Consider the following 12950-nt stretch of genomic DNA (forward strand, 5'->3'; position numbering starts at 1 on the left):
ATACAAAGTGGGAAAGATCCATCAGGATCCCCAATCATTTTGGAGCAGTGGTTGTGAAAGTGTGGTCTCCAGACCAACAACATCACCATCTCCTGGGGAACTTGTTAGAAGTGCAGACTCTCAGGCCCTTTCTTATGCTTTAACAAACCTTCTAGGTGATTCTGATGCACCTACAAGTTTGAGAACCACTGTCTGAGATAGGTGTCATGGACCAAAGGTACAGAAAATGTCTCCTCTGGATTGATGGAATCTGATGGATTTGATGTCTCTTCTTCCTTCCTTTCCTCCATTGCCTTTTCCTCCTTTCTGCAGGTTTATCCATTCCTCATTTAGCAAGCCAAAGTTGGCTCTGCAAAATCACACTTTCATTACAAACACACTGTTTTTATGACAACTTAAATGCTAGTATGAGACTCCATCAAACTAAGTATTCAGTAGAAGTTATCAACTAATTAACTGATTTAAATCCTTGTTTAGCTTTGAGAAGGAAAGCTTCTGCAAGTCACAGAAGACAGAGTTATAAAAGGGTGCCCATTTTCTAAGGTGGTTGCCTTTTATACCTGGTATCCATAGGACATTCTTTTTACAAGGAAAGTTAATATTTTTATGTGGGCTGAAGGTGTTGAATTGTTACAGCTGGAGTCGTTTGCAAAGGATTGTGTTGTCCAGAAGGAGCTCATGTTCTCGTGCAGTGTTCAGAATATGTTTGAGGTCTATACATTATCCATTATCTCCAATTCCAGTAGCCAGTCTAGATAGCTGCCCAGCAGCTATTTCATGTCCAACCTTACTATAATTTGGTGTAACCCTGGGGATATTTATGAATTATCTGCTAAATCTAAAAAAATGTGAAGGAGGATGCTGTCATTCTGAAATCATTGCTAAATGCTGCCCCCATAATGCCTTTGCTTAAGATACCCTTCATTTGCAAAGATACACATGGTTTCTTCTCTATAGCATGTAATTTCTTCAGCAATTCAGCAGAGTCTCTAAGACTCAGTTTCCTTATTTGTAAAGTGGAGATAATAATCCAATTACTTGTTAGTATTGTCGTAAGAAGTAATGAAGATAATTCAGGAGCACTTAGCACACAGTGCCTGACAATAAATCTCAGCCATGACTAAGGATAATTTTATTAATAGAATTGTAAGTTCAAAAATGTCACATCAGACCTCATCCCATTAAAAACAAGCACATAGGGAAGAGATCAACTGTCTCTCCCTCGCATGACTCTACCACAACTACATTGTATTTTATGTGGAGATTTGTTGCTGTTGTTTTCAGCTCCCTGTTTTCTGTTCTCCTAGTTCCTTGGCCAGTGCTGGGACTCTAGCATGGGGCCAGGGAGAATTAGGAACACGATTAAGTGTAGAAATCCATCATCCATACCCCACCTGTAGGACTAGGAGAGCACAGAATAGTGGCTGCTATTAGCTCTTCTAATACCCACCAGCCCTTTGGAGCAAAATCCAAAAGTCTAGCTGGATGACCCATGTATATGCATCAGAAAATCAAAGGACCTGAAGAGGACCTTGAAAAGTGATTTACCTCCCTAACCTCCGTTTAACATACAAAGCAAAGGATGCGTCCAATTTTTATAGATTTCAGAAGGGAATTTCCCTAACTTTTCATTAAATGCTAATATAGATAGATAAAAGTTATATATAATTATGAAATCTCATTTTGGCATAAGTTTAAATATTTCTTAGAATATGCTAGAAAGACCCAGTTCCATCTATGACAAATTACCCCTTAGATGGCTTTGGCGAGAGAATGGATGCAGAGATAGGAGAGGAGATTCTCGGAAGCGAGGTATGTTAAACATTAGTATTACGTGAACGTCCAGTAAACAAGAGATTTCTGAGATTGAATTAGTGACCTTTGGTGAGAGAAAGGATGCAGAGATAGGAGAGGAGATTCTCGGAAGAGAGGTATCTAAAACATTAGTATTACGTGAACGTCCAGTAAACAAGAGATTTCTGAGTTTGAATTAGTGACCTTTGGCGAGAGAAGGGATGCAGAGATAGGAGAGGAGATTCTCGGAAGAGAGGTATCTAAAACATTAGTATTACGTGAACGTCCAGTAAACAAGAGATTTGTGAGTTTGAATTAGTGACATGGAGAAATGAGAAACATCTGGAATCTGTACTTATTTTGCTGGTCAGAAATACAGTTTTGAGGTCCTTTGTTGAATTGTTGACTTTGTAAAGACTTATTAAAAACAAATGTCTAAGGTGACTGCGAAGAGAACGTAGTTGAATTCGGAACACAAAGTCCTTAAAGGGAACGCCTCCATTTCGAAGAGTTTTTACTTGCCATCAACTAAAGCTTAATGCTGTCTCCTCAAATGAATCCTTTTGTTCCATTTCAACACACACTTGAAGAGTCAAAGGCTTACAGACACATTTGAAATTTAATAGTACATTTTTGGAGAGAGAAAGGGGACTCGTTTTCTTCATATTCTTCAGTTATTTTATATGATTCTTCCATAGCCACCCCCTTCCTCCCCCATACAAATAAATATCTAAGAAAAGGGGATCTACCTAGATGCTGGCCCTTACCTTTATTGTGGACACAGCTGAGATTTACAAATGAGGTTGTCTCCCTCTTTGGTTTCTGAGGAAGATTAGTTCTAGCCGAGGCAGACCAAGGAGTACAGCAAGGGGTTATTGGTTAAACCCCACTATGTTCTCAGATGATGCTCTCATGTGCCCTTGCTGGGGCCATAACTAGTCACTCACTAGAAGGAAAGCAGGTGTTCCAGGCCAAGGAGATGATCTCGTGTTGGAATTCTGAGGGGACCACCTCTCCGAATTATTTCCTGCTGATGCCCTGCCATGGCTTTTATCACCCCTTCTGCCTGTACGAGGCAAGGGAGAAGGAGGGAGGGAGGAATGGTGAAAAGGGACAGAGGAAATGTCTTGAGGTGTATATTCCAGGAATACTCACCTTCCTCATCAATTTGCTACTCTCCTCATGTACTTTTCAAAAAAGGAAATGTTGTGAAGAACCAGATCTCAGGGAGGCCACGGAACGGAATTGTACATTTGGCATCACAAGCTGTGCTAATGAAATTCTGGTGTCGTACTGAATTCCCAGGATGGTGCTGCTAAGCCAGCCTTGCGCTGGTCGTTGTATTCAGGTTACGGTAATAAAGACAGTCCCCATGTCTCCTACTTTTTTATACTCAAGGTATTAAATTCAGGAGTGTGGATGCCCTTACTTTATAGGAGGCAAGGTGCAGGGCAGATGACCACTTGCCAAGACCATCATCCTCATAAAAGAAGCAAAGGGACACCATTTGAGGATCAGACCACAGGTCTGGCCGTTTCTCTAGCCAAGTAGCCTGACCCTAAAATGACAACTAGGGACAGTTGTTGTCGGGGGGTGGGGGGGAGGGAGGGAGAGGGGAGATAAGGTTGCTTTCTATGAGGCATTCCCAGAATCCCACAATATTTAGCTATCGTTAACTTCATATCCTCTTCAACCTTTTTTTTTTTTTCTAATCGGAACATCTCTTTGGATAACAAGTTTCCATAGAATTACTAGCCACTGTGTGACTTCATGATTTTTTTCACTTATGCAGAACTACCTTTACTAATCTTTGGGGAAGGTCCGTGCTGTGCTCACCCTGCCTTACTCTTTATGGTTTTGTAAACATCAGTCCTTTCTGCTTTCAGCCTTCATTTTTTCAGACTGAAAGGTGTCATAAGTCCTCCCTCACCACAGGTCCTATCTAGTTCCCTCTTCTGGACATGCCCTGGAGTTTATTGCCCGAAGTATTCCAAGCATAGAGCAGAGTATATGCGAAAATAGAATATAAATATTCACAGAGCCTTTAAAAATACCCCAGAAAAAGAGATCTAAAAATCTCTCTTTTTAGATTTATATGCATTTTTTATTACTAAAATAAAATGTAAACCTGTTGCTTTTATGTAAGGCCAATTTGAATTTTTTTCATCATGGTCCAGAGCATATAAAAATAACTCTTTTATGGAGAGGTGATACCCCATTGGTCACCCTGAATGGCTACCAGGAACAGGCTTATTAGTTCTACTTTATTGCTGAGAATGGCTTACATTTTAATTTTAAGATTCAATTTATTATTTACATTTTAAAATACAGCTTACATTTTAGTTTTAGGATCCAGAGACAGTCTAAAGGAAAAATTTGGAGGAAAACAATTAAGGTGGATTAGTGATCCTACCTTATCTAACGAGATGATTTTTTAAAAGACAGGCTGTGACTATAAAGGTGACCTTGTCTGCACTCCTAGGGCATCAGAGTTTTTGCATCAGCTCGCGGTGGTGGTGGAGGCACGTGGCTTTCACTTTCTCCCAAGGTGCTCCCCTGTGGAGGGCAGTGGGATTTCCCTTCTGGGGCCTCCAGGAGTGAGGGCTGTAGGAAAGTGTCCTCCATGGACTTGTGGGATGCCTACCAAACTGTTTCCTTGTTCACCAGATTTACAGAACTTAGAGATTTTACAGAACTTTCGGTCATAAAATATTTTCTTTGTGAAACCCTCAGAGATTTGCTTTCCCTCTTCACCACAATGGCAGGAATGCAGAGCTTTCCCATGATTTTTTAATGGGATTCAGCTGCCCAAACTGCAGTGCCTTCAGCTATGTCTCTGCCTCATTTTTCATTTGCAGATGCCAGGAACTAACACTCCCTCTCTCTCTGTCTCTCTCTGTCTCTCTCTCTCTCTGTCTCTCTGTCTCTCTCTCTCTCTGTGTCACACCCAGCAAAAGCTCATGGACATGAGCTGCATCTTTATGAGCATGGACCAATCAGTAGGTATTCCCAAATGGAGCAAATGTCACCTTATTTCAGGCAGCTTCTGGTCTGGTCCCACATTCTATAAGAAAGTAGATGTCCCTCGGAGACACCTGTCAGCACCAGGCAGCTGGCAGCGAGTGGGTGTGGCCATGAGCCAGAGCAAGTCCAGGTTGAGCCCTGTGGTCAGCAGTGAGGAGAAGAGCGGCCCACAGACTGGAGACCAAGGGGAGTCAGAACAAGCCAAGGGTCTGAGCAAGCCTGGCATCCAAGACTGTGGAGAATGGTCCATAGGAAGAGTATCAGGGTCTGCAGGAACCAGAGGGACAAGGCATAAGGAAGCACAAAGCAAGCTTATGTGCCAACATTGATGACAGCATTCTAATCACTTCCTGCTTCAGGATTTCTCCTCCTTCTTGTAGTGCAGACAGCAAACCCAGTATAGGTGGGAACAGGAACTGGGATGGGGAGAACAGGCACAAGGTGTTGAATGTATCTCTTAGTGACATCATGACAACACAGAGAAAGAATACATCTTTAAAAGCACAATATGGGGCTTCCCTGGTGGCGCAGTGGTTGAGAGTCTGCCTGCCGATGCAAGGGACACGGGTTCGTGCCCCAGTCCGGGAAGATCCCACATGCCACGGAGCGGCTGGGCCCGTGAGCCATGGCCGCTGAGCCTGCGCGTCCGGAGCCTGTGCTCCGCGACGGGAGAGGCCACAACAGTGAGAGGCCCGCGTACCGCAAAAAAATAAATTTAAAAAAAAGGCACGATATGAACATTAACCTAGTTTGCCAAGGCAATTCACGCCGACTGAAAATTCCTCTGTCTTCTAGCCTCACACATGCCTATCTCACCTCTTTTTTTGAAGTAGAATGCTTTCAAAATGTTTTTATCCTATAAAATTCAACATATGACCTTTTATGACAGAGCTTTTCTGGTCTCCATAAGTGAGCATCACTCAGTATGTCCTTCCAGCCCTGAACTCATGTCCTCCGTCTTTTCTTTGACCCTCAGCATGTTGTCCCTTGGCCCAGTCCTCAGGGTTTCCTTTTTCCCTCATCCAGAAAAACCTCCTCTGTCTTCATAGTCCTGATCTGGGTGCACTGCAGACAGGAACTGCCCCATAGCAAATTAGTTACTCTGACCATCGTGTCTGGTATGTTGTCATATGGAAATGTCGTATGGAAAACAGGTCCTGGTCCTGATTCCATCTTTCACTGGCCATGTTAGGCAAATCCCTTCCTTTCCCTGAGCTTCTCCTGCCTACTCCTTTGAGCTGTTGTAAGAATCAAATGAAATAATGGAAGGGGGAGGATTATAAATTTTAAAGCACCACAGAAGGCATTCTTACAATAAAATGTGGATCCTTGGCTCACGTTGTGGTGGAGCTGAGCCTCCTCCAGTCATTCTTTCAGCTGGTTGGTGTAACCCCTGGTGAAACAGTGACCATTGTCACTAAGTGGCATAGGTTTCAGCACATCCTTTGTTTCTTCTTTGGCTTTCACAGGGCAGTTGCACCTGCCATGAACTGATACTTCTCGGAAGGGATGGGGTGGAAAGACATATAGCTAAAAAGATTTGGGGCCTCTGATTAAATGAGACATCTTAGGAGTCATTTTGACTCCTCCAACCCAGAAAAGAACAACCACAAGTATGGCAAAACCCGTAGTAGAAACAGCCAAGAGCCTAGCACCGTGGTTCTTATCGTTTGAAATTTCCACTCATCCATGTTCCGTCTCGTAGGCACCATCATCATGAACATCAAATTTAACTGAGGTCCTACTATTTTGATTAAATTTCCACACACATTTTTGCCTATCAAATATGTGCCAAGCCCTATGCCAAGTGTATAACGGTGAGTAATTTACAGATTCTTCCTTAAGAAACTCTCGTACAGATAAACACACACGTAAAAAAATAATGTTCAGGGCTTCCCTGGTGATGCAGTGGTTGAGAGTCCGCCTGCCGATGCAGGGGACACGGGTTCGTGCCCCGGTCTGGGAAGATCCCACATGCCGCAGAGCGACTGGGCCCGTGAGCCATGGCCGCTGAGCCTGCGCGTCCAGAGCCTGTGCTCCGCAACGGGAGCGGCCACAACAGTGAGAGGCCTGCGTACCGCAAAAAAAAAAAAAAAAAAAAAAAGTTCAATGTGATCTTTGCTATAGGGGAGGTATATTCAAAGTGTTGTTGGGGTATAGAAGAGGGAGCAACTCAACTAACTGTATGGAAAGTTGCAGAAGAGGTAACGTGAGTTGGTACTTCAAGGATGAATGGAAGTTGGTTGAAGTGAGTACGATGCAGTAGTTCAGTACAGGAGCTGTGGGTCCACCCTGACTGGTTCAGATCCTGACTCTGCCACTTCCCAGCTACATAACTTGGCTTTGGACTTACCTTTTGATACCTCGGTTTCCTCACCTCTACAATAGGTATGATACTAATAGAGCCTACCTCAAGGGTTATCATGAGCAGAAATGAGGTAAGGCACGGGGAGCCCTCCGAGCAAATTCTGTCATATGATTAGTCACTCAGAGAGTAATAGCCATTATTGTTGTTATTATTGTTCTTTACTAAGTGAACAAGCAGGAGAGAGATTCCTGGAGCTCTTAGAGACTTAGTCTCTTAATTTAAAAGATTCATTATCATTCATGATCATTATTATTATTAATAAGAATAAAGCTAAAATTTAAATGCCATGCCCTAGACACTTTATATATGTAGCTTGACTTAATTCTTGTGATAATCCTGAGAATCAAAAAGTTTACACTGAAATATCAATAGCACCATAAAGAATATGAAATGAAAAATAAGTTCATAAAGGGTGGGTGAAAGAGAATTACATAAGGAGGGATATTAATAACCTAACATAAGGAGGCAAAAGTCAAAGGGATTTCAGAATGGTGGCTTTAAGCCAAGTGAGGTCCCTGGTATGAGTTTGTTTTTGTTTATTTTCATTTTTGCTTTGTAATTTTCATTGTTTCTTTGTATGTTCATTGCCTCTAAGCAAGGAGTACCCTTTACAATTTGCTTCACTTCTCACCACTCATCTCATGCCCAGCCCTGAGAACATTTGTGACATGCTAACAAGAATCTAGAACTTGAGTTGGGCAATTGCTCACATTCGTTGAACGATGTTTTCATGCCAGGCTCTGTGCTAGGTGCTTACAGACACATGATCTATATAACATCCTAAATGAGGTATTATTGTCCCCAGTCTTTGGGTGAGGAAACGAGTCAAAGAGAGATTAAGCCTTTAAAGAAGGACAGGATCAGAGGCAATAAAGCAGGAAAGTGCATGACTTGCTCTGAGACCTGTTCTGCTGGAAAGGAGGGTCCATATAGGGGAGTAGTATGAGTTTAGGTGGAAGTGGTTGGATGACCTTGAATACCACGCTTAGGAATTTGAATGTGACTACAGGAAGCTAATAAATGATAGGTTTCCTTTTCTTCTCTACTGCTTTATGAAAACTCACCTACAACAAATATATAGGCTACCACAGGGTTCACTCTGAAGTGGGAGGGGTGCCAAGAAGTCCTGAAGATGTTCGTTTCTCTTTGCAAAATGCCCCACTATACGCAGGGACAGTACTTCACCTCTCATGCCAACAGAAGGGAGGAGGGACCTTCCAGTAAATATTCTCAGTTGAGTTTTCTTCATATATTTATATCATTTTAAAAAAATGACCACCCAGCTTCCCTCCCTGGGTTCCAGTCCTTGAGATCTGATGTTTAAGCCTTACACTGCAGAGGGCCCTCAAAATCAAGAACACATTCCTTAACCTTTGGTTCCAAGAAGTTCTTCCTGAGGTTGCTCCTGATCACCTCTCCACCCTCAACTCCCTCCACTCCCATGATGTATCCCAACCATACTGATCCTACTAAGGCAAATTTTCTGCAAAAAAAAAAAATCTTCATCATGCCACACACCACCCCCTAATCTCCATAATGCTTTGCACTTTGGGGTATGACTTCTCACCGGAAATGTGTTTTTTGTCTACTTTAGACCGTAAGCTCCCTGACGGTAGAGGCCCTTGTTCTCTACTGATTCCTGCATCTGACATCCAAGCACATAGTCAATGCTCAACAGCAGTTTGTCAATGAATGAGTAAATGATTAAATGAAGAAGTGTTCTAATCCCCTGGTCCTTACTCACTGTGGGACTCTGGTCTTCAGCTTGTTAGTGGGTTTTCCTTCTCTAATTGTCTACCTGTCCCTAGACCGCACCACCAGCTTGGTCACTGATTTCCACGTCACTCTCTCAGTCTAATGTATTCCCCACTCCATTCACAATCTGACACATGCACACACTCACCACCACCAAAAACAACAAAACTTGTCTTCTGTCTCCTTTCTGGTCGCCTCCCTTTGCCAAAACCCATTGTTACCTGTCAGAGTTCTGTTACCCATGAACTGTTCCTTGGTCTCACAGATCCCATTTCCCTCTTAAATCCAATGATTACGTTTCAGCGGACTCGACTAGAAAAAAGATACAGGGAAGGGAACCCTAACAATAGCTTTTTTTGTTTTTAATTTTATATTTTATTTTTGACTGTGTTGGGTCTTCGTTGCTGTTCACAGGCCTTCTCTAGTTGCGGCAAGCTAATAGGGTGCTCTTCCTTGCGGTGCATGGGCTTCTCATCGCGGTGGCTTCTGTTGTTGCAGAGTACGGGCTGTAGGCGCGTGGGCTTCCGTAGTTGTGGCATGCGGGCTCAGTAGTTGTGGCGCACAGGCTTAGTTGCTCCGCGGCATGTGGGATCTTCCCAGACCAGGGATGGAACCCATGTCTGCTGCACTGGCAGGCGGATTCTTAACCACTGCACCACCAGGAAGTCCCCCTAACAGCATCCTGATGTTTTGGCATAGTTGTTGGCAGCTCCTGGAGTAAAGGGGATGTGTGTGCTTATTATTATTATTATTTTAATGTATAGTTAATTTGAGTTCTGTTTTATTTATTTATTCATTTATTTTTGGCTGCGTTGGGTCTGTTGTTGCTGCGCACGGGCTTTCTCTAGTTGCGGTGAGCGGGGGCTACTCTTTGTTGTGGTTCGTGGCCTTCTCATTGCGGTGGCTTCTCTTGTTGCAGAGCACAGGCTCTAGGCACTCGGGCTTCAGTAGTTGTGGCTCACAGGCTCTAGAGCACAGGTTCAGTAGTTGTGGCACAGGGGCTTAGTTGCTCCGTGGCATGTGGGATCTTCCCGGACCAGGGATCGAACCGTGTCCCCTACATTGGCAGGTGGATTCTTAACCACTGCGCCACCAGGAAAGTCCGGGATGTGTGTGCTTATAGTATGTGTGCGTGTTTGTGATATAATGACCCACAGCTGGGAATGGTCTGGCTAAGTCTTATGGAATGAATAGCCTGGGGAAAATGTGGATACATCTGCCTGCCCATTGGAAAGCGACAGGCCCTAGATGGGCAGTCCCAGCTGTAGGGGCTCAGGAGTTCTGCCCAGCAGACCAAACCTGATAGTCTAGTGCTAGTAATAATAATGTTAACAGCCTAATTGCTATCACCTATGTGCGTTCCCTGTGTTCCAATCACTGTGCTAAGTTCTTTACATAGGTTTGATCAACTATTTCTCACATCAACCTAATAAGTTGGGAGCTCTTATTACTCCTATTTTGTAGGTAACGAAGCTGAGGTACAGAGAAGCTAAGTAGCCTGCAAAGGATCACACAGTAAATGATAGAGCCAGGATTTGAGCCCAAACATTCCAACATCGGAACTCCACTCAGTATGGAATCGTTCAAAGCAGGTGCCCCATGATCACTGAGAGTTAGTATGTGGAAGCAACACACGCATACACACAGACACAATTTGTTTTTACAATATAACTCTCACAGCTGGGGAAAACGGAAGGCTCGTTAGGTCTTAAAGAATATGAATGAGTAAAGAGAAAGGATAGTTAAAAGTATCTCTCAACAGGCTGTACTTCTCAGCATGTTTATAAATTTGTAAATGCATTCCATTATACATATAGGGAGAACCATGGAGCACAGGGCTGCCACACATGGTCCTGCATGCGGAAGGTGTTCCCTGGAATTGTTCAGTGCACACACTGATCAGCTTTACATGGTGAGCCCCCAGTGCCCATAAATTAATATAGGGGCCAAATGGAAGCCTATTATGGGGCTTGAGCTAGTGTGGACTTAAAAAACGAAATAAAAGAAAATGTGGAAATGATAAACCGACTGTCACAGGACCATGAAAAGCAGATGTCTATCCCAGTGTGGCTGCAGAGTCTCTCTGCCACCACGCCTTCCCATTCAGCTGCTGTACCAGTGTACCACTTAACCTGCCACTGTGTCCCACACACATCCTTCTGTACTGCCCAGGCAGCATAAATGTTTCTCCTTCCTCCTCAACCTCTCCCCCATCTTTACTTACTACCCTCTTCTTCAAGACCTAGACATGCACCATCCATCATTCATGTATTCATTCAACAAACATTTTTGGAGCACCTACCATATACCCTAGGTCCTCAAGTAGATGCAGAGTGACAAAGATGAGTATGGCATCCTCACTGTCAAGCTGCTCCCAGTTTAGAGGGGGAATTAAACAAATAAAGCAAATTCTCTCCAGGAAGTTTTATAATCATTCTCTCTCTTTTTTTCCCCCCAGCTAGAGGAATTCTCATGTTTTGGAAGCATTTATTGTGCATATCCTTATGGATTAAGTAACAATTTGAAACACTTAAAGCAAAACAAATACATTGTAGAGAAACAGAGAAAATATTGTGAAAGCTGTAAATAAGTAGTTTATATGTCTGCATCTCTTCTGGGTTCATTTTGTAAGGAGGCAATAAAATGCTAAGTTAAAGCTCAATTTGATTTTCTCCAGATACTTGCCAAATTTTTGACATCACATGCTACTGTGTTTCCAGGCTTCAGGAAGTCAGTTGAGCAAAAGAAAATTATGCTCCATTCTAGCCTGCAAATGATTCCTATTTTTTCATGAAATGTGTGAGGCTTGAACTAGACAGCTATACATAGTGTGAAAATAATTTCATCCCCAAAGACATAAAGTAACAAATTACCTATGGAACCACAGCAAGCAAAAGACTTTTTTAAAAAAATCCTCTGCTATGAATATGAAATCCCAGCTGGCCATGCATGTTCCATTTGAGATGAGAAAGCTTATCTTAATAGACTGTAAGCTCCTTTAGAGCAGGAGCTGTGTTTTATTTATTTGTCTAGCCCAAGCATTCAGCTTAGGGCTAAGTAAGTATCTGCGAATATGTTATACTACTGATCAAAGTGGAAGTCTGTGTCATTCTCTGATGTCTTGTCAGACTCCCTAATATTCTGGAGAAAGTGGCATTAGAGTTTTTTCTGTTTGGGTTTTTTTTTTTTTGCAGAGGTGGGGTCGGTGAGCAGAAAGGGAATTGTTTTGCCTTATTTTTTTCAATTGAAGTATAGTTGATTTACAATGTTGTGTTAGTTTCAGGTGTATTGTAGAATGATTCTTTTTCCGATTCTTTTCTATTATTGGTTATTACAAGATATTGAATATAGTTCCCTGTGCTATATAGTAGGACCTTGTTGTTTATTTTATGTATAGTAATATGTATCTGTTAATCCCAAACTCCTAATTTTCCTGCCTACTGCTTTCCCCTTTATAAGTTTTCTATGACTGTGAGTCTATTTCTGTTTTGTAAATAAGTTCATTTGTATCATTTTTTTAGATTCCACATATAAGCGATATCATATGATATTTGTCTTTCTCTGTCTGACTTACTTCACTTAGTATGATAATCTCTAGGTCCATCCATGTTGCTGCAAATGGCATTATCTCATTCTTTTTATGGCTGAGTAGTATTCCATTATGTGTGTGTGTGTGTGTGTGTGTGTGTGTGTGTGTGTGTATACACACACACATACCACATCTTCTTCATTCATCTGTCAATGTTTTATTTTTGAGCTATGTCATATTCCAGTGGAGACCAGGATGAAATCAATGACCTTGTCTATCAGGATAGTTTAGATATTGACCCACTGATCATCCCATTTGATGAGTAGGACCATTGAATGATCTTATCTTCCCTGTGATCAGCACTCAAAATAATTGTATCCCCAACTGTAGTACACGTATTACCTTAAAGTTTTGCTGTACTTTCAACTCAGGAATTGTAACCCACCCCTTCTATGGCTCTGGACCTCACATCTCTTCTAA

The 12950-nt window shown here is 42.4% G+C and overlaps 1 protein-coding gene across 9 annotated transcripts in view; it reads left to right on the forward strand.

Moving 5' to 3' along the window:
• The window catches only part of FRMD6 (FERM domain containing 6), a 262742-nt gene that overhangs the window by 103702 nt on the left and 146090 nt on the right, over positions 1-12950 (forward strand). The window lies entirely within an intron of this gene.

Source organism: Orcinus orca, chromosome 2 (assembly GCF_937001465.1).
Source record: "Orcinus orca chromosome 2, mOrcOrc1.1, whole genome shotgun sequence".
Lineage (NCBI taxonomy): Eukaryota > Metazoa > Chordata > Mammalia > Artiodactyla > Delphinidae > Orcinus > Orcinus orca.